The sequence below is a fragment of the Podarcis melisellensis genome, assembly GCF_964234715.1.
Source record: "Podarcis melisellensis genome assembly, chromosome: 7".
NCBI classification, from domain to species: Eukaryota; Metazoa; Chordata; class Lepidosauria; order Squamata; family Lacertidae; genus Podarcis; species Podarcis melisellensis.
In genome coordinates, this window is record NC_138539.1 from 90,472,648 (window position 1) to 90,492,997 (window position 20,350).

General features: G+C 45.3%; 1 protein-coding gene across 2 annotated transcripts in view; it reads left to right on the top strand.

Annotated features, from left to right (window-relative positions):
* SEMA5A (semaphorin 5A) overlaps window positions 1-20,350 on the top strand; it is a 159,040-nt gene that overhangs the window by 44,677 nt on the left and 94,013 nt on the right. The window lies entirely within an intron of this gene.

Sequence of the window (20,350 nt, forward strand, 5' to 3'; positions counted from 1 at the left end):
CAATAAGCTGGCATTAAGCACACCGGGGTCAGGTAAGCTGGAGCAAAGTTGCACTAGATCAGTTGGTTAGAGTGTGGTTCTATAGTGCTAAGGTTGCAGGTTCAACTCCATATAGGACAGCTGTATATTCCTGCATTACAGAGGGTTGGACTAGATGATCCTTAGGGTCCCTTCCAACTCTAAAATGAGAAGGTGCCCGTGAGGTGGCAGCTTCTGGTAAGATTTCGAGAGATCTCTCAGATCTTTTGTGAGATCTTGCCAGAAGCCGCCACTGTGCCAATCCAGCAGTGGCAGAGGCAGATGGGATGTCCCTGCTTCATGGGATTCTGCCGCTTGAGGCGACAACTTCAGTCTGCCCCGTGGACAGGCTGGAGCCTGCAGACACACAGGCTTGCAGCTGAGCCAGGATAGAGGAGATACACCAGAGCATCTTCCTGAGCAGAGGGGGAGGGAGTTAAGCTGGCGTAGCTTGAAGAGTGTTCCTAGGCTAGGAACTTTGTTGTTAAGGTATGTAGGGTAAATTAAAAAAACAAAAAACCAACCTGCTCCTACTATGGTTAAACTATGTGGTTAAATTAAGACAGAATAACAGATCCGCTGGATCCTAGTTTGCTCATCCCAGTGGGTGGGATGGCTCCCTTAAACAGTGTCATGGTGTTGCTTAGAAAATATTGATTTCCCTCCCTCTCTCCCCCCCCCCCCAGCACACCATCACTGCTAACGTGGCTGCTGCTTGCAAGGGGCTGCAGAAGGGCCTCTGACACCTATTGCAGTCTTCCCGTGACTAATACAAAAGTTGCAAAATAAATAAATAAATTGCAGATAATTTTGTTTCCTGGTTGGAAAACAAATTAATTTCTGCATTGTTTGTGAAATGTGCCAGAGAATTACTTGTTTCTCAGCAAAGAGAAACAAACCAAAGAGACCCCCTGCTCCATTCTCAGATGTGTTAAATGAATGTTTGCCTGGCCTTTGGCTCCTATTGAAATTAAAGTTGTGTGCAGATTTCATGGTTGCTGTGGATACAGGTAAAATCGTGTTTGGCCGAGGGGGCTCTTGCACAAAGCTGCCCTTGTCCTCGTAACTGATGCATGGACACATAATTTTAAAAAAGAGGTGATGTTGTTTATACAGCAGAAACTGGTCTTTTTCCAGCCATGTAAATGCAGGGCGTCAAGAGAGTTTGCAAGGGCCCAAGGAAACCTACATCGCCACCCACACTGGTAGTTCTGGAAACTGACTTCTGAAAGAATAGCCATTTATTCTTCCCCATGGCTGGCTTCTTAGCAGGGTGCCATGACTGAGTTGGACACATTTGACAGTGAATGTGTGTGTTCTGATCTCCTTTTGCCAATTGGCTGTCTTAATCAGAAAGGTTAAAAGCCCCCAGTTTTTTACATGAAAATACATCAAGGTAATGTTTACAGGGAGCTAGAGACTGCTGTAGAGACTATTAAATAGAGACTCACCTCTTTGCTGGTATGACTAACAATTGCCTCCAAGCAAACTGAAAGGGAACTTTTTTGTAAACTGGGCGAATTGTGGTTCTTTGGGGCTATCAGCGACATGTATGACTGACTGACAAATAAGTAAGCTAGTAAAAATTGTTGTGGGCTTTTGTCTTTTGTGGTGCTTCAAGGCTGCATTTATGATCTCAGTTTGGTTTGCCTTGATCTGAATTGTAAGCGAGTGAGCTGGAACCATGTTTGAACTGACCACTTGTTCCTGCAGACACACAAACACTGGCGTTTTCAATGCCTAGTGCAAGCCAGGGACTACAACAACTCTGCCAGATGTGACACCTTCAGACTGTAGAAGAGCACAGGCTGAGTAGCTTGCCTCATGCCACCTAGTGCTTTCATGGCAGAGGCCAGATTCTAACCAGGAACTTCCCGATTGGAGGTCTATCTCTTGCCAGCTCAATAAAACAAATTGGAAAGACAAATCTTTTAGCTTTATTAGCATGAGTTGGAAGACTCCAGTGCCTGAGGAGCGCAGCTACAGAAAAGTGACCCAAAGTTGGAGCACATTCTCTGTTTTCTGAGAAACTCGTTTGAAAAACCCCCAGTAACCAACTACCAGTATAGTCAACTATTTATCGTAAGTGTTTGTTAGCACAGTCTGGTGTAATTGTTTGAGTGGCCGTACTTGAAGAGATCTGGATAGGCAGAGTAAACATTTGGAATGTGGTTGAGAATTGCTGAGTACTTCATACAACAACATTCCACATTTCTAGGGAGCCCATGGAATAATTACTTGCTTTTACTTCTATACTGTTCTGTTAGACACAGTTGAAAAAGCAGAATAGCAGGCAGCAGAGAAGATATTTTAATTGGAACACGGAGACCAGTGAAATGGCTCTTAAAGTTTCAACTTGAAACCTAAGAGGATTTTATTTTAATTAAGAACCAGGCTTTGGCAGCAAGAAATGAGATTACTGGTACTGCTTGGAGTCTGAAATACACCAAGGTATTTTATCTACTTAAATAAGATCAACACTTAAGAAAATTCCAGCAAGAAGCGCTTGATATGCAAGGAGTGACAAGTGTGTAAAAACGGTGTTAGAAAATAATTTAAGGTGATGTAGAGCAGGGGTGAGGAACCTGTGTTGTTGAGTCAGCCTGGCCCAAGGGGGAAGGAATTGGGAATTGTGCTTCAACCACATCTGGAGGGCCATGACTTCCATAGCCTGAATGTAGAGCTTTGTCATCTAAAATTCCTGTAATTGTACAAAAAAATATGAACATTTACGTAATTAGGCCAGGATAAAGGGGCCACCTCCTCTGGCTGAAAACTGGACAAGGGTACGCTATGCTGTGTGATGTTTTATCTAGAGTGTGGAATGATTGTCTTCAAAATGTTGGGTGAAAAATCCATTGTCAACTTAGAGGCACAGTGAGAGTAGCATGGAAGGCAAGAGTGGCACAGTTGCCCTCCTTCATTGGCGTGGTGGCTGCAACCTAACAGAACAGCTGGATTCAAAACTTTACAGATGTTCTGCACACCATTTTCAAACCATTTTCCAGATGTTTTGAACTACAACACCCACCACACTGTTCTAAAGCTGCTGAGCAGCAAGAAATTGGGATTTCTGGTCTACCAGTGTTTTGGACAGTTCCCAATGGCTGGTGCAATTAAGAGCCTGGTCCAGGCACAGAAATTACCAGATACAGCAGTAAAATTCTAGGAATGTCTTTACATAGCTCTGATACACGTGTAACATTTCTGGCTAGCTGTGGAGACAGCAGTGAAAAGCTGAAGGCATCGTAGTAATTTGAGGTGTGCTATCCAAAGACCTTGGAATAATTGGGAAAATTGTGGTGGATTGATTTTCTCTTTTTGTTGGCGGGTATCGTTCTTACACATCTGAATTAAACGATTGCCTCTAGTCTTTGTTCTCCCCACCTCCTGCAGTAAGTGGAGAGAAGCACCCACAGAGCTCTGGGGTCACACGTCCATCTACATACTGATTTCTGTGATGAAAAGCGTTCCGTTTAATTTCTGAGATCATTATAATTGCTAAAGGACGTTTCTGTGCCCTTCAGTTTCCCTTTTCTACTCAGGCCTCTTTCTGCTCTTCTTTTTCTCGGGGAACGTAACCCTACCGAGGGTTCTGAAATCCGTCTCATTAGTGCATTTTATTATGAATTCAGCACACCTGAGGTGGCTGTCTTTGTATTCAGGGTCCAGCCTGGAAGGAGGCGAAATTGCCTGCCACCTTGTTATGCTTGCTTGCCCGCCCTTTGAGACAGTGTTTTGTTTGACAAGTGTTCTCTGTAGCTCTGTCTACTGCCTGGACTGGCCTAGACTGACATTTGATTGCTTGGCATGAGAGTGGGCTGGGAAATGATGGGCAAGAATACATTTCAGGCCAGGCTTCAACTAGAAAAGGAGGAGGAGGAATGATGGAGTAGGACCAGGACCGTGGTCACTGGTGCCAGCAGGGAAGAGCTTTGGGATCCTGGGCCTCATTCAGCTAAATGTTACCCCCTCTCTCTCTCACCATTAAAAGAGTCTGAATAAATAAAATGTCTGTCTGTCTGTCTAATTACTTTGGTATCCCACCTTTCCTTCAAGGAGCTCAAACTGGCATATGTAGTTCTGTCCCCTCACATATTACCCTCAGACAATCCTATGAAGGTGGTCGAAGATTGCCCAGTGAGCTTCACAGTTGAGTTGGGAGTTGAACTCTGGTCTCCCAGGTCCTAGTCAGACACTCTAACCACTGCACCACACTATCTCTCAAAGTGAGATAAGCAGTACACATTGCTATCTAAAGAGTTCACATACACCCCAAGCAAAACCGCTGCATCCAGAGCCTAAAATACATATCTGCATCACTGGCAGTGGTACTTGAATCCAGACTTGGTGTGGATGCATCTGGCTTCCAGACCAGGATCCCCGAGAGGTCAGTTACTGGGTGCTGAAATGCAGCAGGCAGAATGTCCAAAGGCAAGAGGCAGGCCAGGCGAGAAGCTTCAGTCTGGCCACCACTCAGAGAAACTGGCGGCACATGTGCTTGAAGAGCACTTGGCATCCATCTCGGAGGGCTTAGTAGGCTGCGTCCTCCGCCTTGGAGGCCGAGATCGCTAGTACAGGCCCCAGGGTCCTTGGCAGAATATTGATGTTGGACCCAGGGCCTTGGTCTACTCTGGCTCTTTAAATAGGGAATAATGTCAACTACATTGACAAGGAAAGGTGAGATACAGATGTGCTTGATAAAGAAACCAAGCTTGTGCTTTTTCTTTAATGAACTGCTTTGAAAAATTATCATTGTCTGATTGTCTACTAACAGTGTGCATGTGGGAATGTTAAAGATAGTAGGAAAGGATATATTGAATAAGTATTATCCTTCCTTCACTCATGCTAGTGAAGTGAAGTAGCAGAGCAAATTCCCCTCAATATAACTGGAAGCTAGTTTGCAGATTTGTTTGAATCTCTTAGTTAAGATTATTTCCTGGTGTCCCCTTTAATTCCTCTTAAAAGAATAATGGCACAAGAGTCTGAGTGAAGTAACAAAAGTAACAGCTTGCAGGGCAGCAGCTGAAGAAGGAGCAAAAAGGGTTTTCTTGTGTGTGTGTTTCTTTGTGGATGATTAGCTGCAAAGGTCAGAGGGGGCAGGGTTTATGTTGAGGCAGGTGATTAGCTGTGGGAGGAGCTTATCAGAGCTTGCAGGGCAGTTTGATCCATCTTTTAGATTTAGGGGAGCTAGTCTCAAACGTTTCTTGGGGTAGACCTAGGTTTTTTAAGGTTTTTTTGGGGGAAGTTATTTGGATTCTTAGATCACGGACTGCAGTTTCTTGAAGATGGACTTCTGGCAAGCGATGGGCCACACCTCACAGCGGTTGGGAGGAATGTTTTTGCCAAAAATCTCAGAAACCTCATCAGGAGGGCTTTAAACTGACTAATGTGGGGGAGGGAGACAGTACTCCTGAAGGTAGGAATCTATCAATTGATGAAGATGATCATCTAAATGTCATAGACCGAATGGAGCAAACAGCACGCAGACCTAGTGGTGGGAGGAAAAAATCCTTAAATAAGAGACACGGGGGAATGATTAATGGACTTCAATGTCTGTACACTAATGCGCAAAGCATGGGAAATAAACAAGATGAGCTTGAGTTCTTGGTACAGCAAACTAAATATGACATAATAGGCATCACTGAAACCTGATGGGATAAGTCCCACGATTGGAATGTAATAATGGAGGGATACAATCTATTTCAGAGAAACAGACCAGACAAGAAAGGAGGAGGAGTGGCGTTATATGTCAGGGATGTGTATACCTGTGAACAGATCCAAGATTTAGAACCTCAAAGCCAAAGTGAGAGCATTTGGGTCAAAATTAAGGGAGAGAAGAATAACAGGGACCTCATTCTGGGAGTTTACTATAGATCCCCAAGCCAAACGGAGGACATAGATGATGCCTTCCTGGAACAGATGGCCAAGCATGCAAAAGGAAGGGAGATAGTAGTAATGGGGGACTTCAATTACCCGGATATTTGTTGGATGTCAAACTCAGTCAAGAGCATAAGGTCAAACAGATCCCTCACTGGCCTTGCAGACAACTTAATTGTCCAGAAAGTGGGAGAAGCAACAAGAGGAACAGCCATTTTAGATCTGGTCCTAACCAATGTTGATGACCTGGTTAGTGGGGTAGAAGTGGAAGGATCATTAGGCGCAAGTGATCATGCTCTTCTGAAGTTTACTATACAGCGGAAAGGAGCAGCCAAGCATACTAGGACTCAATTTCTTGACTTTAAGAAAGCCGACGATGGGCTGCATCAATAGGAGTATAGCATCTAGATCAAGGGAAGTAATAGTGCCACTGTATTCTGCTCTGGTCAGACCTCACCTAGAGTACTGTGTCCAGTTCTGGGCACCACAGTTCAAGAAGGACACTGACAAACTGGAACGTGTCCAGAGGAGGGCAACCAAAATGGTCAAAGGCCTGGAAACGATGCCTTATGAGGAACGGCTAAGGGAGCTGGGCATGTTTAGCCTGGAGAAGAGGAGGTTAAGGGGTGATATGATAGCCATGTTCAAATATATAAAAGGATGTCACATAGAGGAGGGAGAAAGGTTGTTTTCTGCTGCTCCAGAGAAGTGGACATGGAGCAATGGTTCCAAACTACAAGAAAGAAGATTCCACCTGAACATTAGGAAGAACTTCCTGACAGTAAGAGCTGTTTGACAGTGGAATTTGCTGCCAAGGAGTGTGGTGGAGTCTCCTTCTTTGGAGGTCTTTAAGCAGAGGCTTGACAACCATATGTCAGGAGTGCTCTGATGGTGTTTCCTGCTTGGCAGGGGGTTGGACTCGATGGCCCTTGTGGTCTCTTCCACCTCTATGATTCTATGATCTTCCTACCCTCCCAGCCCCCAACATCCCACTCCCACCAGTGGGATGTCTGACTACCCGCCCCCCATCTACCCAAAGTCTGCCCAGTTTCCCCAGGGGTCAGGCTGGGCATTCCACAGACAGGGAACTGCTGCTCCCTGGAGGTCCTTGGGGCGCCCCTCCCCTTCTGTCTCATTTCCTAGTCCTGGCAATCTCAGGAGTTTGTGCTTCCTTTTTTCCTAGCAAACAGGATGCTATTAAGAATTCACTGTACAGTATCCTTAACTTACAGCACAATGGTCTACTCAGTGTTTCCCAAACTTGGGTTGCCAACTGTTTTTGGACTATAATTCCCATCCTCCCTGACCACTGGTCCTGCTCGCTAGGGATGGTGGGAGTTGCACAAAAGCAGCTGAGGCTCTTGTGCCTTTTAGAGCTGAGTGGAAGGCAGAAATTCAACAGGTTAAGCCCTTTTCTCCCATGGAAATGCAATTATGGGGAAAGCTTCACCTGTTCACATTGGGAAAGCTTCAACTTTCAGGCATTTGTGTGTGTGTGTGTGTGTGTGTGAGAGAGAGAGAGAGAGAGAGAGAGAGAGAGAGAGAGAGAACCAATTTATTTTTGGGCCCTTCACTCCAACTGAAAAACAGCACAACAATTTGTGTATTATATAGAGCAGATGTTATGCAAATCCACAACCCACCCCCCAGTGATCATAGTAACTTTCCTTTCAATATACTTTTGATTTACGAATGATCCCTGGAGAACGGGGGTGCTGGGGGCTGGAGGGGAGCCTGGTAGCTGAAAATAGCAATGAGTGGGTGGGAAGGAAATGGACTGTTTTTATAATAATTATTATTTAATCCTGTATGTATTTGATTTGGAGATTGTGGGGTTAATTTCTAACGCTGAATTAGGGTTACCATATTCCCTGAAGTCCCCCCCATGTCCAGGAAAACCTGGCCTTTGGCTCCTATTGGCAGCCCTACCGGAATCCATGTCAGGTGTGCAAGAAAAAACATGCTAAGCTGCCACAATTAAAAATTGAGTAATGTCCAAATAACATCATTTTGTACTTAAAAAATGCTCAGGGTTTCTGTTTGAAATACGCTCTCTTTCCTCCCCCTGAAAGGCTGCCTATTCTCCCCTTGCAGCCCCCCACTCTAATGCAGTTCAGTGTTGGACTGTGTCCCGGGTTCAAATCCCCCCTGGGCCTTGAGGCTCCCTGGGTGTCTCTGGCCAGCCCCTCCCCTCAGCCTGGCCTCCCTCACAGAGTTGCTGTGGGGATGAAATGAAGAGAGGGAGAATCATAGACAGCACACCATCTCGAGCTCCTAGTGGGAAATGATGGGAATGAACGTGCAATAAATGAAGTAAATGCTGCAATTTTGTGTGGCAAGCTGCCCTAAGACCTACAGATGTAGGGCGAGATACAATTTTAATTATAATAAATAAACTAAGAAAGACACCATCCGCATTGCAATACACGAAATGGTTTCTGATGCTTCCAGCGACCACAGAAACACCTCCCGCCCCCAGCCCAGCTTCTGCATCTGGAGGGGGGCAGCAGGAACAGCCCCTCTTCCTCTCTGCAAAGCGGGAGGGGAGGGGGACCCGGGAGGGCAGCAGTGAGGGGCTGGGAGGGGAGAAAGTCCTGGGTCAACCCCACGCCCCCCCATTTTGGGTTCTTCTGGGGGTCCATTTCCCATGACGCCCCCCTCCCCAATTCTGGACTCACCACGACGGCTTCCAGGCAAAATGAAAGGCACACCCACCGACCCCGCTTCCTTCCTCTCCCCTTCCCACTCACCTGCCTCCTTCCCATCCTCTCCCCTGCCTGCCTGCCTGCCTCCTCCAGCCGGGAGTGCCACACACATCCCACCCGCAACTCCCGAACTGCCAAGAAGGCTGCTGGCAAAGCGGCGCAGCTCCCCCCTTCCTCTGGCGGCTTGTGCAGCGGGTGCACGGCGCGCCGAATGCCACCCCCCTTAGGGATGACACTTGGGGCTTTCCACCCCCACTGCACCCCCTTGCTGTGCCACTGTATGGAGACTGAACTCATGTGCTGCTGGATAAGAGCCAGCAGACAGAATTTAATTTACACTAAGAATACAAAGTGGCTGCAGGAAAGCAGCAAGGCTCAAAAGAAAACAAGACAAGACAAGACAAAACTGCAAGTGAGAAAACGGCTGCGTGACTCGGCTCTTTTGTGGAGTCAGCCAGAGCCAGGCGCACCTCCCAGGTCACATGCAGGGGGAGGATGCTCCAGACCAGTGGAAGAGGACGTTACCCTGACTGGATGTCCGCCTGCCTGTGCCCACGCTAGGGAAATAAGGAATGTGGCATTTGACTGCACCAATGGATTACATCCCACGGTGCACACGCTGCGTGTGACTTGCCTGCCATGTTTATTTTCCTACACTATCCCCATAGGATAGATCACCCACTGCCTTGTGGGACACCTTTGGGAGAAGAAAAGGCGAAGGAGTAAGCCCAACACAAATTTGGAGAGGTGTTTTGTCCGCCTCCTCCTGGCAACCCCTGCAGCCAAGCACATCAGTGCAGCCCAGGACCTCCCTACACCCTGCCCAGGCTTGCGCCCCCGGGAGGCCACTTTGGTGCTGCGAACACAGCAAGAACAACACAGGAGGCAGCCGTTACGAGTTCCCAGTCTCTGCAGCCACAGCAGGCGCTGCGATTCTCCAGACGTTTGACTTCATCCCCAGAGGTGCACTTCATTGTCTCTTGAGAACAAGATCCCTTTAGGAACCTGAGGCAGCCGGATCTAGGCACTCTTTACCCCCAAACCACCCTGATTATAATCTGTAACGGGCTTAGTGAGGAGCAAATGCTGATCAATATTTGATGGGGTTGGCTTTAGGGTGCGGATTGGACGGAATAATTTTTGGATCCTTTATGCTTTGCAGTGATTTAAAAAGATCCATTTTAGTACAGCCTCTCAAGTTGAAACTATGGACTCAGCTATACAGCTGCGAATAAAACGTTTTAAGTGTGTTGTAAAGTATAATATACAAATGTGACATTAGATGGCAATGGTGAGCTATGGCAAATTCAATATATTTTCCAAAACTTCTTAAAAAAATCATTTTCACAGCATTTTTTTATATGTGTGTGGATTCCACCTATGCTTCCCTGACTTTGAAAGCAACCATAGGAGGCTGCAGTCTTGAGGAGGAGACTGCAGGGGCACTCCTTAACCCTTTGTACTCTGGCTGCTTTCCCATTCAGAGCCCCCCTTTTTTGGTTTGCCCTCGGCTTCTCTTTGAGAGCGGTTGTTTTTTTTAAAAAAGATTTGGGTATTTTCATCTTTCCTCTTGTTAGTCAAAAAGCAGCTTTGGGGAGTAGAGACTTTGAGCATCAAATTGACTCGTTCCCCACTCAAGATTGAAGTCCCTGGGTGGGTGTTTTGTGTTGAAAAAGAAAGTTGATTGAGACAGACACACAGAGATATGTTGCAGGTGGGGTTGGACTTTGTGTTTCAGTCTTGGGGTCTATGCATGTCCTCAAGAAGTATCAAGTCTCACATTTCTGAGCTACCCTTCTCATAATTACTCCATTTCTATTTCCAGATGAAATTGCTGCTAGCTGGGAAAAACAAAGACTGCACATAATTAGCATTTGAATAGTGATGGAAGGTGTTGAAGATTAATGAAAATGTTTAAAGTTGGTTGAGTGGTTGACGCAATTTCTTCTGGTGCTGTGTGCATCTTAACGTTTGCATAGGGGGGGAAATATCTTTCTATTTCTTCTTAATTGTACATGTTACACTGGAGGGTGACACTGAAGATATTAAAATGTGAATAACAGATTGCTGTTTGCAAGAACAGAGCACCCTATGCTATCCTGTTCCATCCTATATATGTTCCTGTGCGGGCAATTTGTTCTGGGAATTACGTTTGTGCCTTTCAAGGGGGGGGGGGAGGAACTCACCTTTCTTCCTGTGACATTTTCCTCATTATCCCCCTGACCCAGAAGACATTTAATGAATAGGTAACGAGTAAGATGTCTTTTATAATTGGTGAGCCGGGAAGTGTAATGCAATATACAATGGATCCTACAACCTGTTTCTGATTATATTGGTATTTTACTGAAATTTAGTTTGGATTGTAAGCTTCATGGGCAGAGACCAGACTTCCTTTTGTTTAAGACTCTGTAAAAGGTCATGTGCTAGTGGCACTACATAAATCAATGGGATTTATATACCTGCTGGATGAGGGAGCGTTAGATAAGCAGAAGTAATTCTAACATGTTGCTGAATTTCTAACTTTTTTTTTTTTAAAAAAAGCAGAGCTTGTATGGTCATCTGTCATGTATGATTTAGTTGAGATTCCTGCATTGCTGGGGGTTGGACAAGATGACCCTAAGGACTCTACAGTTCTATGATTCTAGTGCATATTTAACTGAGTGGGCTGCAGCTAACTTGCACTGCCAAAATGTGCTCAGAATCTGGACATTGAGAAAACAACAGCACGTTTGCTGGATAGAATATAACGCCTGATAACTCCTTTGCCAGGAAATTAGCTAAGAAAAATCAGACTGTGGTTGTTAACATTGAAACAACAATCAGAGCCGCCCTCCCCGAGTTCCTTGCCCACAAACCCAGAAGTGTGGGCTGCAGCATTTTTTGGTTTTCAAGATCTTGGACACATTTCCAAACTCATTGTCAAATATTGATGAATTGTGTCCCCCCACCCCAAATGCGGTGGGCATTGCCTGCTTAGATGCCCGGCTGTACTGTCTACAATGTGCGCCCAAGAATGTTTCTTCCTAGGTGACCTGGGTCTCTAGTTGATCAGGCCCTGGGTTGAGTCTGGACACATGGCCAGCTAGTCTGGAACACCACGAGAGGCAGTCTTGGAAATGTTAGGCTTTAAAATTATTGTTAAATTTCTATACCACCCTTCATCCGAGGATTACAGGGCAGCTTACAATATAAAAGCACAAAAATACATAACACAGTAATGACCAAAAATATAACACCAAGAAAAGGGGACTGTGTGTTCTCTGGTTAACACAAAGGTGGAAAATCGCAGCAGTGTTGTGCTTCATGTAACTGTTTTGCCTGTTCTGCACAGTGATTGTGCATAAGCTGCACAAGTAGTTAGTGTATCCTGCTCCCAGGGTGACTTGCATACAGTCGATTAAAACAAAGCTGTCTCTGCCTGTAGGCTTACAAACTAAGCAGTTACCATTGGTATCTGAAGAAGTATGCATGCACACGAAAGCTTATACAGCGGTACCTCGGGTTACATACGCTTCAGGTTACATATGCTTCAGGTTACAGACTCTGCTAACCCAGAAACAGTACCTCAGGTTAAGAACTTTGCTTCAGGATGAGAACAGAAGTCATGTTCCAGCGGCGCAGCAGCAGGAGGAGGAGGCCCCATTAGCTAAAGTGGTGCTTCAGGTTAAGAACAGTTTCAGGTTAAGAACAGACCTCCAGAATGAATTAAGTACCTGAGGTACCACTGAACCAAAAACAAATTTTGTTGGTCTCTAATGTGCTACTGGACAATTTTTTATATATGTTTTGACTGTGTCAGACCAACCTACTGAATCTAAGCAGTTACCAGTCATTCACATCATTATTGCCTTGTTAAACTTTGGCTATACGCACAATAATGGTCATGCCTTTCTTAAAATCTTAACAACTAGTAGGTCTTATGTTGTGGGGTTGTGCTGACCTTGTTGACTTTTTGCTCCACTGGAAAAAGAGAAGGTCTCAGCAAAGGGATGATTTCTTGCAAGTGGAGTCATGCCTAATAGCTTCCACCCGGCATTTTGCATTTGATTTCAATTCCACATTGCTGCTGTCAGTTTTCCTATTGATGGGGGGGGGGATGTTAAATGAATATCTTTAGTTATTAGCTGTACAGCATCTAGAGTGGTTTTCTCTTCACTTGGCCCAACAAAAATACCTTCCATTTAATGTCCTTCATTTCAAAGGAAAATAGTTTCATGAATACAGGTGTGAAATTCTGATTTATTTTTTTAAGAGGGAAATTCCTTTAATTCTACTCAATTCAAAAAATGTAGATTCATTTTCATGAAATTTTCCCATATTAAAATATGTTTGCTTTTAGCTCTATAATGCATTATTCATCTTAAAAGTTTTTCAATTGAAAACCAAGGCAGAGATGGCTGTTGATCACAGGACAAGAAAAAGTTGATTATTTTTTATGTTGTTGGGAAGGGGCAATGCTGATTTCAACATTTCATAGATTGAGGACATCCTAGAAAAACTGAACATTGATGTGTCCAAACAGCAGCTGTTGTTTTCTGCCACTGTTATTTCAGAGAGCAATTATCTTGGGTGTTTGTGCAGCCCTTCTATTTTAAGTACTGTGTTACCACATTGAAAACACACCCTCCAATTTCCTAGCCTTTCAACTTTAAAAACGTATCCCGAAATCACTAAGGATACTGCCAGTGCAATACAAGGCTTGATTCCATTGCTCCAGTCAGTCTATACAATTATGCCAACTATGGCTAGAATATGAACTTGTGCTCCTACATATGCAAACAATAGAAAAGGGACTTTTCTGAAAGATCTGTATGGTTGACATCAGCCCAAGTCATTCTGATAGCAGCACTGGTGCATTTCAGACAATTGCCATGCTAAATTATGGGGTTGGTTGTTTTTGCTTAGAACCACATCATGGTTTGAGTTTCCAAACGCACAATGTGCAAACCTTGGCTTACAGCAGCTTCTCAGCTTCTGTTTTTCATCCTTGCAGTGTTTAGCTTCCTAAGTCAGCTCTTATTTTTATAGTCCAACAGCCTTGGGAGAAAGAGAGTCTTAAGTACTGCTTTTTCAGTTCAGACCCATGCCAAGCCATTGTTAAGATTGTGTATGGCTTGGCATAATGCCAAATGAGTCTGTATATCAAGGATATCCCGTATTTTCCCATGTATAAGACATGGTTTTTTGCTTTAAAAATGTAGTAAAAAATTGGGGGTCATCTTGTACACACAACATGGGCATCCAGGGGGATTTTTTTTTAATATTTAAGCATATGTCTGGGATTTTGGCTTGGGCAGGCTGGGGCTGTCCCTCCTGCTGCCATCCTCCCTCCCCCCCCCCCCCCGGGCTGCATGCTGGCGACTGGCTCGCCTCCTGAAGCCCCCCGCTGGCTCAACATGGGATCAAGAGCAGCTCCCTCTCCTTGCCCTTCTTTCCTTTCCCCCTTCTTCTCCTCTCAGACTCCCTCCCTGCCCCCACCCCACTCACCCCCTTCCTCAGCTCACTTTGCTCAGCGGCATGGCCCCATGCAGAGCGGTCGCTGCCTTCCCCCGGCTCTTCCTGGGCATCCTGCTTGGGAGCTGCCACTGAGGAGGGTGGTGGGCAGAGGCGTACAAAGGTCAGGCGGTACCCGGTGCGAAAAATTTATTGCCCCCCCCCGCCACATTGATTTTTATTTTATTTTTGCCTGCAAAAATGGTTTTACGTTATTTCATATTTTCTTGCAAAGGTATGTGGATTCTGGGCCTCTGATAACAAGCAGGTGACTATGGACAGATACTTAAATCTACAGCTTGGATTGTGTTTTGACTTGTGTTATTTTATTTATATTTATTGTTTATTTATTTAATAAAATTAATTTTAAAAACCTGCAAAGTGGTTTACCAAAACAAAAAACAGAACAAAAAACCACAGCAGTAAAATCAAGAAAAATTAACAATCCTACCTTAAAACATACAAAAGCTAAAATATTAAAATTAAAATTACTTCAACTTCTAAAGCATCTAGGTGTGCTTGCCCAAGGAAGAATGCTTTTAGCAGGTGCCCAAAGAGAGTCTAGCAAAGGCACGTGCTTTGTTGCAAGAGGCGGGGAGTTCCAAAGTGCAGGTGCTGTCACAGTAAACAATGCAGTACAGATGTTATGTGGAACCTGAGGTAGTGCTTGAAACTACTGATGGGGAGGTTTGTTTGTTTGTTTGATTGATTGATTGATTGATTGATTGATTGAAGAGTGACTAGTGGGGTGCCACAGGGTTCTGTCTTGGGCCCAGTCTTATTCAACATCTTTATCAACGACTTGGATGATGGACTCAAGGGCATCCTGATCAAATTTGCAGATGACACCAAACTGGGAGGGGTGGCTAACACCCCAGAGGACAGGATCACACTTCAAAACGACCTTGACAGATTAGAGAACTGGGCCAAAACAAACAAGATGAACTTTAACAGGGAGAAATGTAAAGTATTGCACTTGGGCAAAAAAAATGAGAGGCACAAATACAGGATGGGTGACACCTGGCTTGAGAGCAGTACATGTGAAAAGGATCTAGGAGTCTTGGTTGACCACAAACCTGACATGAGCCAACAGTGTGACGCGGCAGCTAAAAAAGCCAATGTAATTCTGGGCTGCATCAATAGGAGTCTAGCATCTAGATCAAGGGAAGTAATAGTGCCACTGTATTCTGCTCTGGTCAGACCTCACCTGGAGTACTGTGTCCAGTTCTGGGCACCACAGTTCAAGAAGGACACTGACAAACTGGAAGGTGTCCAGAGAAGGGCAACCAAAATGGTCAAAGGCCTGGAAACGATGCCTTATGAGGAACGGCTAAGGGAGCTGGGCATGTTTAGCCTGGAGAAGAGGAGGTTAAGGGGTGATATGATAGCCGTGTTCAAATATATAAAAGGATGTCACATAGAGGAGGGAGAGAGGTTGTTTTCTGCTGCTCCAGAGAAGCGGACACGGAGCAATGGATCCAAACTACAAGAAAGAAAATTCCACCTAAACATTAGGAAGAACTTCCTGACAGTAAGAGCTGTTTGACAGTGGAATTTGCTGCCAAGGAGTGTGGTGGAGTCTCCTTCTTTGGAGGTCTTTAAGCAGAGGCTTGACAACCATATGTCAGGAGTGCTCTGATGGTGTTTCCTGCTTGGCAGGGGGTTGGACTCGATGGCCCTTGTGGTCTCTTCCAACTCTATGATTCTATGATTTATTGTGATTTCACCATGCTGTGTATTATTTGAAAAGGGAAACATTTATTTAAAAAACAGGACTGCACAACAGCAATCTAGTCTCATCATTCCTGAGCCGACGGTGCATAAGATGGGCTGCAATCCTATGCACCCTTTGCATCCAACTTGTACCTAAAACTCTGCACCAGAGAATTGTAGAGTTGGAAGGGACCCCTGAGGGTCATCAAGCCAACCCCCTGGGGCAATGCAGAAATCTCAACTAGACCATCCCTGACCGATGGCCATCGTTCTTCTGTTTACCCCCTCAGCCAGGACACACCGGATAAAGACACAACAATGGGGACTGGAGGTGGGGGAGGGAAGCCCAGTGGAGGGTAGGGCAGTAGGGCCAATATCTTGCCCCTCTTCCACGAAAATAGCTGTTTACTTGGCCATTTTCCTATGCCGTGAAGGCTAAAATTTCAATTCAGTGGAGCAGGGTCAAGATATTCACTGATATGCATGAAATTTCAGATATAGCTATATACCGTATTTTTCGCCCTATAGGACGAAAACGAAGGGGAAATGTGTGTGCGTCCTGTGGGGTCAATGCAGGCTTCAGGAAGCTATCCGCAAGCTTTCGGAGCCCGGCGGGAGTGCCCACCGGGCTCCGAAGGCTTGCAGATAGCAGCCTGTTCTGGGGGCTGGGGTTGGGGGAAGCTCGGGCTTCCCCTGCCCCCAGCCCCACAAGCTCCGGGAGTGGTGGCGAGGTTGCGCGCAATCTTGCTGCCGCTCCTGGACCGCGGCTAAAAACAAAGCCGTGCACAGCCTCTCCCGGCTGGAGAGGTTGTGCGTGGCTGAAGATGAAGCCACGACAGCCCGCGGGATCAATCCCGCTGGCTGTCTTGGCTTCTTTGCTCTTTGGGGCTGGGGGGGAATATTTTTTTCTTTGTCCCCCCCCCCTAAAATCTAGGTGCGCCCTATGGTCCTGTGCGCCCTATGGAACGAAAAATACGGCAATCCCTAGTTTAGTAAGATAAGACGTTTGGAGCATGCATTTTTTTAAAAAAAGTTTTTTATGAACCGCCCTAGTAGGGCAGTAATTGTTCCTTGATAATTTGTCCCCCCCCCCTCCATGATGGAACCTGGGGCGGCCCGCCCCCCTTCCTCCGCCCCTGAGCGTGGGGTGCCCCAGCTGCTGCCTCTGCTTCTGCACCACGGTGCTCTGCATGCTCCTCATGCAGGAAACTTTGCCCAAAAAAAGATAAGCTTGCCTCCGCAGATCATCCAGATTTTCACTTTTATTTTAGGGTTTTGTTTTCTTAATTTTGGTTTCAAAAAAATAAGGGTAGTCTTATACATGGGGGTGTCTTATACATGGAAAAATACAGTAGATATCCAAGGACTGGTTGGCTGGTTCATTCATGCTTCTTGCTTCCTGCAGGGAGTCCACATCCGCATAAAACGGTTTTGCTCTTATTTTATTCTTGCAACACGCCTTCAGTCCCGGGTCCATCCATTATACTGCACGTCCTTGCTTCAGCAAAACCTCAGCTAACCATAAAATATAGTAGGAGGAATTCAACATAGTGCTAACCAGATTGTTCCATTAGTGCCGAATGTCACGAACTGGCTGGACACTGTGGAATAGTGAGAGGCAACAGCTGGAGACCCACCCAGGAACCAAGGCTCTGAGCCCAGGGATTGGTGATAGGACGACTATAAGTGATCCCAGGGAGAAGGAGGAGACACCTGGGAGGAGGAGGGGTCTGAAGCCGAGACGGTGGAGAGTCTGTGGCAGAGGGAAGTCCAGAAGCAGGAGAGGAGGGAAGCCAAAAGGCAGAGATGAGTCCGACTGATGAACAAGCCAGGGTGTCTTCCCCTCCTGCTGTGACAAGCTGCTCTTCCCCTGGTCTCCCAGGACCAGGAGAAGCATGAAACGGGAGGAGCTGGGGACAAGCGTGCCAGCACAGCCTCAGATTGCTTGGGAAGGACGTGGGAGAGGGGGAAACTTAGGCAGCTGTGGGAGACCTTTAGTCTCCACAACTGCCTCATGGGGGCAAGACCTACCGAGAAGAGTTGGCCTGCTCATTAGGCCTGGCACTCCTGATCTGGCCTTGTTACTCCTTGTGAATTACAGTGGTACCTCGGGTTAAGTACTTAATTAGTTCTGGAGGTCCGTACTTAACCTGAAACTGTTCTTAACCTGAAGACCACTTTAGCTAATGGGGCCTCCTGCTGCCGCTGAGCCGCCGGAGCACGATTTCTGTTCTCATCCTGAAGCAAAGTTCTTAACCCGAGGTAGTATTTCTGGGTTAGCTGAGTCTGTAACCTGAAGCGTATGTAACCTGAGGTATCACTGTACATTGTTTTGTAATTGTAAGGAAAGATGGAGAAGTAAAACCACGACATCTTTTGATGTTTGCCCCAGTAACTATGGGGTGGGTTGGGGACTGTGAAACCAAAATCATATTTAAAATCTTCAAGATGAAATATGGGAGCACAGTCTTAAAAACATCACTGTAGCTGTCTCACCTCTTAATTGTAGCATGGATAGAGCTGCTTTAAATATATTATATTTTGTGTGTGAGGGGAAAATTCCAGAGGAATAAGTATTTGGCTGTTAAACCCTGGATTGGATTGTCTGATGGGCTCTTTATGTTGCTTAAATGCTCCTCTGTTGAAACACAAAATTAGTTTCCTGTATTTTTAGATGAATTTAAAAAAATGTTATGTATTTTTTCTGTTGGAGATCAGAAGTTGTACTACACTGCAGAAAGAAAGGGCTTTCCACATTCTGGGTTCTTAATCAATCACAGGTTACATCTCGGTTATGGTAAAGCCTAGATGGTCCTTTAATAAGACTGTAAAAGTCCTTAGAGACCTATTAAGTGATATTGGAAAGGGCTGGGGGAGAGAACAATCAGCTTCTTTTATGAGCTTCCTTGGAGAAGGTTGTCAAAATGGGCAGGGGGAGTTGTGGAATTTATGGGCCATCCATTGATGTGAATGATATTAGTGTGGTAAATGTCATTATACTTTATGGGGCTAAACATGTTTCAGTGTGTGTGGAATTCATATTGCTTTTTAACAACCGTTCATACAAATGGGTTAAATGAAAGAATCTGGCATTATTGGGTTTTTTGTTTTGTTTTTTAAAAGAGTGATAATAACATCTCAACAAAAATGGATAGCCGGATTTTGATTTCTGCTGGTTTGCTTGAACTGATTCGTTAGGACAAAATTCCTTTAAATCTTTCCATCTTTGCTTGGCTTTTGTTTTGATTGTTCATTATGCAGATCTGAAGCATGGGTGTGCATGTCTCCTGTTACTATATAACTGAAAGAGCAATTGTACATTTCTGTTTATGAAGCAGCAGAGAAGCAAGAGTAAGATAGTTGCTTTAAAAAGACCTTTCTTGATGGTGCTCTATTGGATAATTACCATCCAGCCGCCATTATTCCAACACGGGGCAAGGAGTTAAAGTGAGGGCTGATGACCCAGTTTTCAGGTACCGTATTTTTCGCTCTATAACACGCACCCGACCATAACACACACATAGTTTTTAGAGAAGGAAAACAAGAAAAAAAATATTCTAAATGAAACAGCGGATGTATGATTTTTGTGGTTCATGCTGTGGCCACAGACGTGATCTGACGGTGAGTTTGGGGTAGCCCAATGCAAAAATCCTGAGGATCCATGTGGATCTGTGCTTTGTAACCACGTTTTAAGTGGGGAGGGAAGGAAAAGCACTCAAGGGACAAGGAACACGCGTGGGGTGGGTGGAGAAGGATGCTGTTAATAATGCAGAAGAGGGGTATAAGAGGAGAAGGCTCCTCTCCTCTCCCACTTTGCTCCTTTAAAGCAACCAGGCTCCCTGTCCCTCTCTCCTCCCCACTCAGCGGCTCTTCTCCCACTTTGCTGCTTCAAAGTAAGCCACGGAGGAGGGAAGGAAGGGGAACCATGGATCCTCTGCTCACGACTGCAACAGATCTCCCTGCCATCCGTAGACATTCGCTCCATAACACGCACAGACATTTCCCCTTACTTTCTAGGAGGAAAAAAGTGAGTGTTATGGTGCAAAAAATACGGTATTTCTGGATGATACTGATTAGCTAGTTCTGTTTCAGTCTGGTTTCTTTCCCAGGTTTGGGACTGGGACAACTTTGGTCGTCCTGGCTTATGATGTGCCCTGGGAGCTGGGCAGGAGAAGTGTGCTTCTGTTCAGCTTTCTCTCTCAGTGGCTTTAACACCATTGACTATGACTTTCTTTTAGATCACCTGACAAGAATGGAGATTGGGGCCATTGTTTCCCTGGGGCCTCCAGTCCTTCCTGGAGTGCAACATAGATTACCAAACACACATTCTAAACAAGGCTGAAATGCTTTCAGTCAGGAAAACTTTTGCTTCAGCAATAGGGCTGCCGCCTATATTAGATGTGGTTTTGCTCTCAATGAAAAGCCAGGTCTGCCATTTGTGTTTTCAATTGTATTATTCTCGTGCATTTATCTTATTCTTTAGTGGCCTTTGGTGGTTCATTTTGAACCAGAAAGGTGGAGAATAAATGATTTTGTGAATA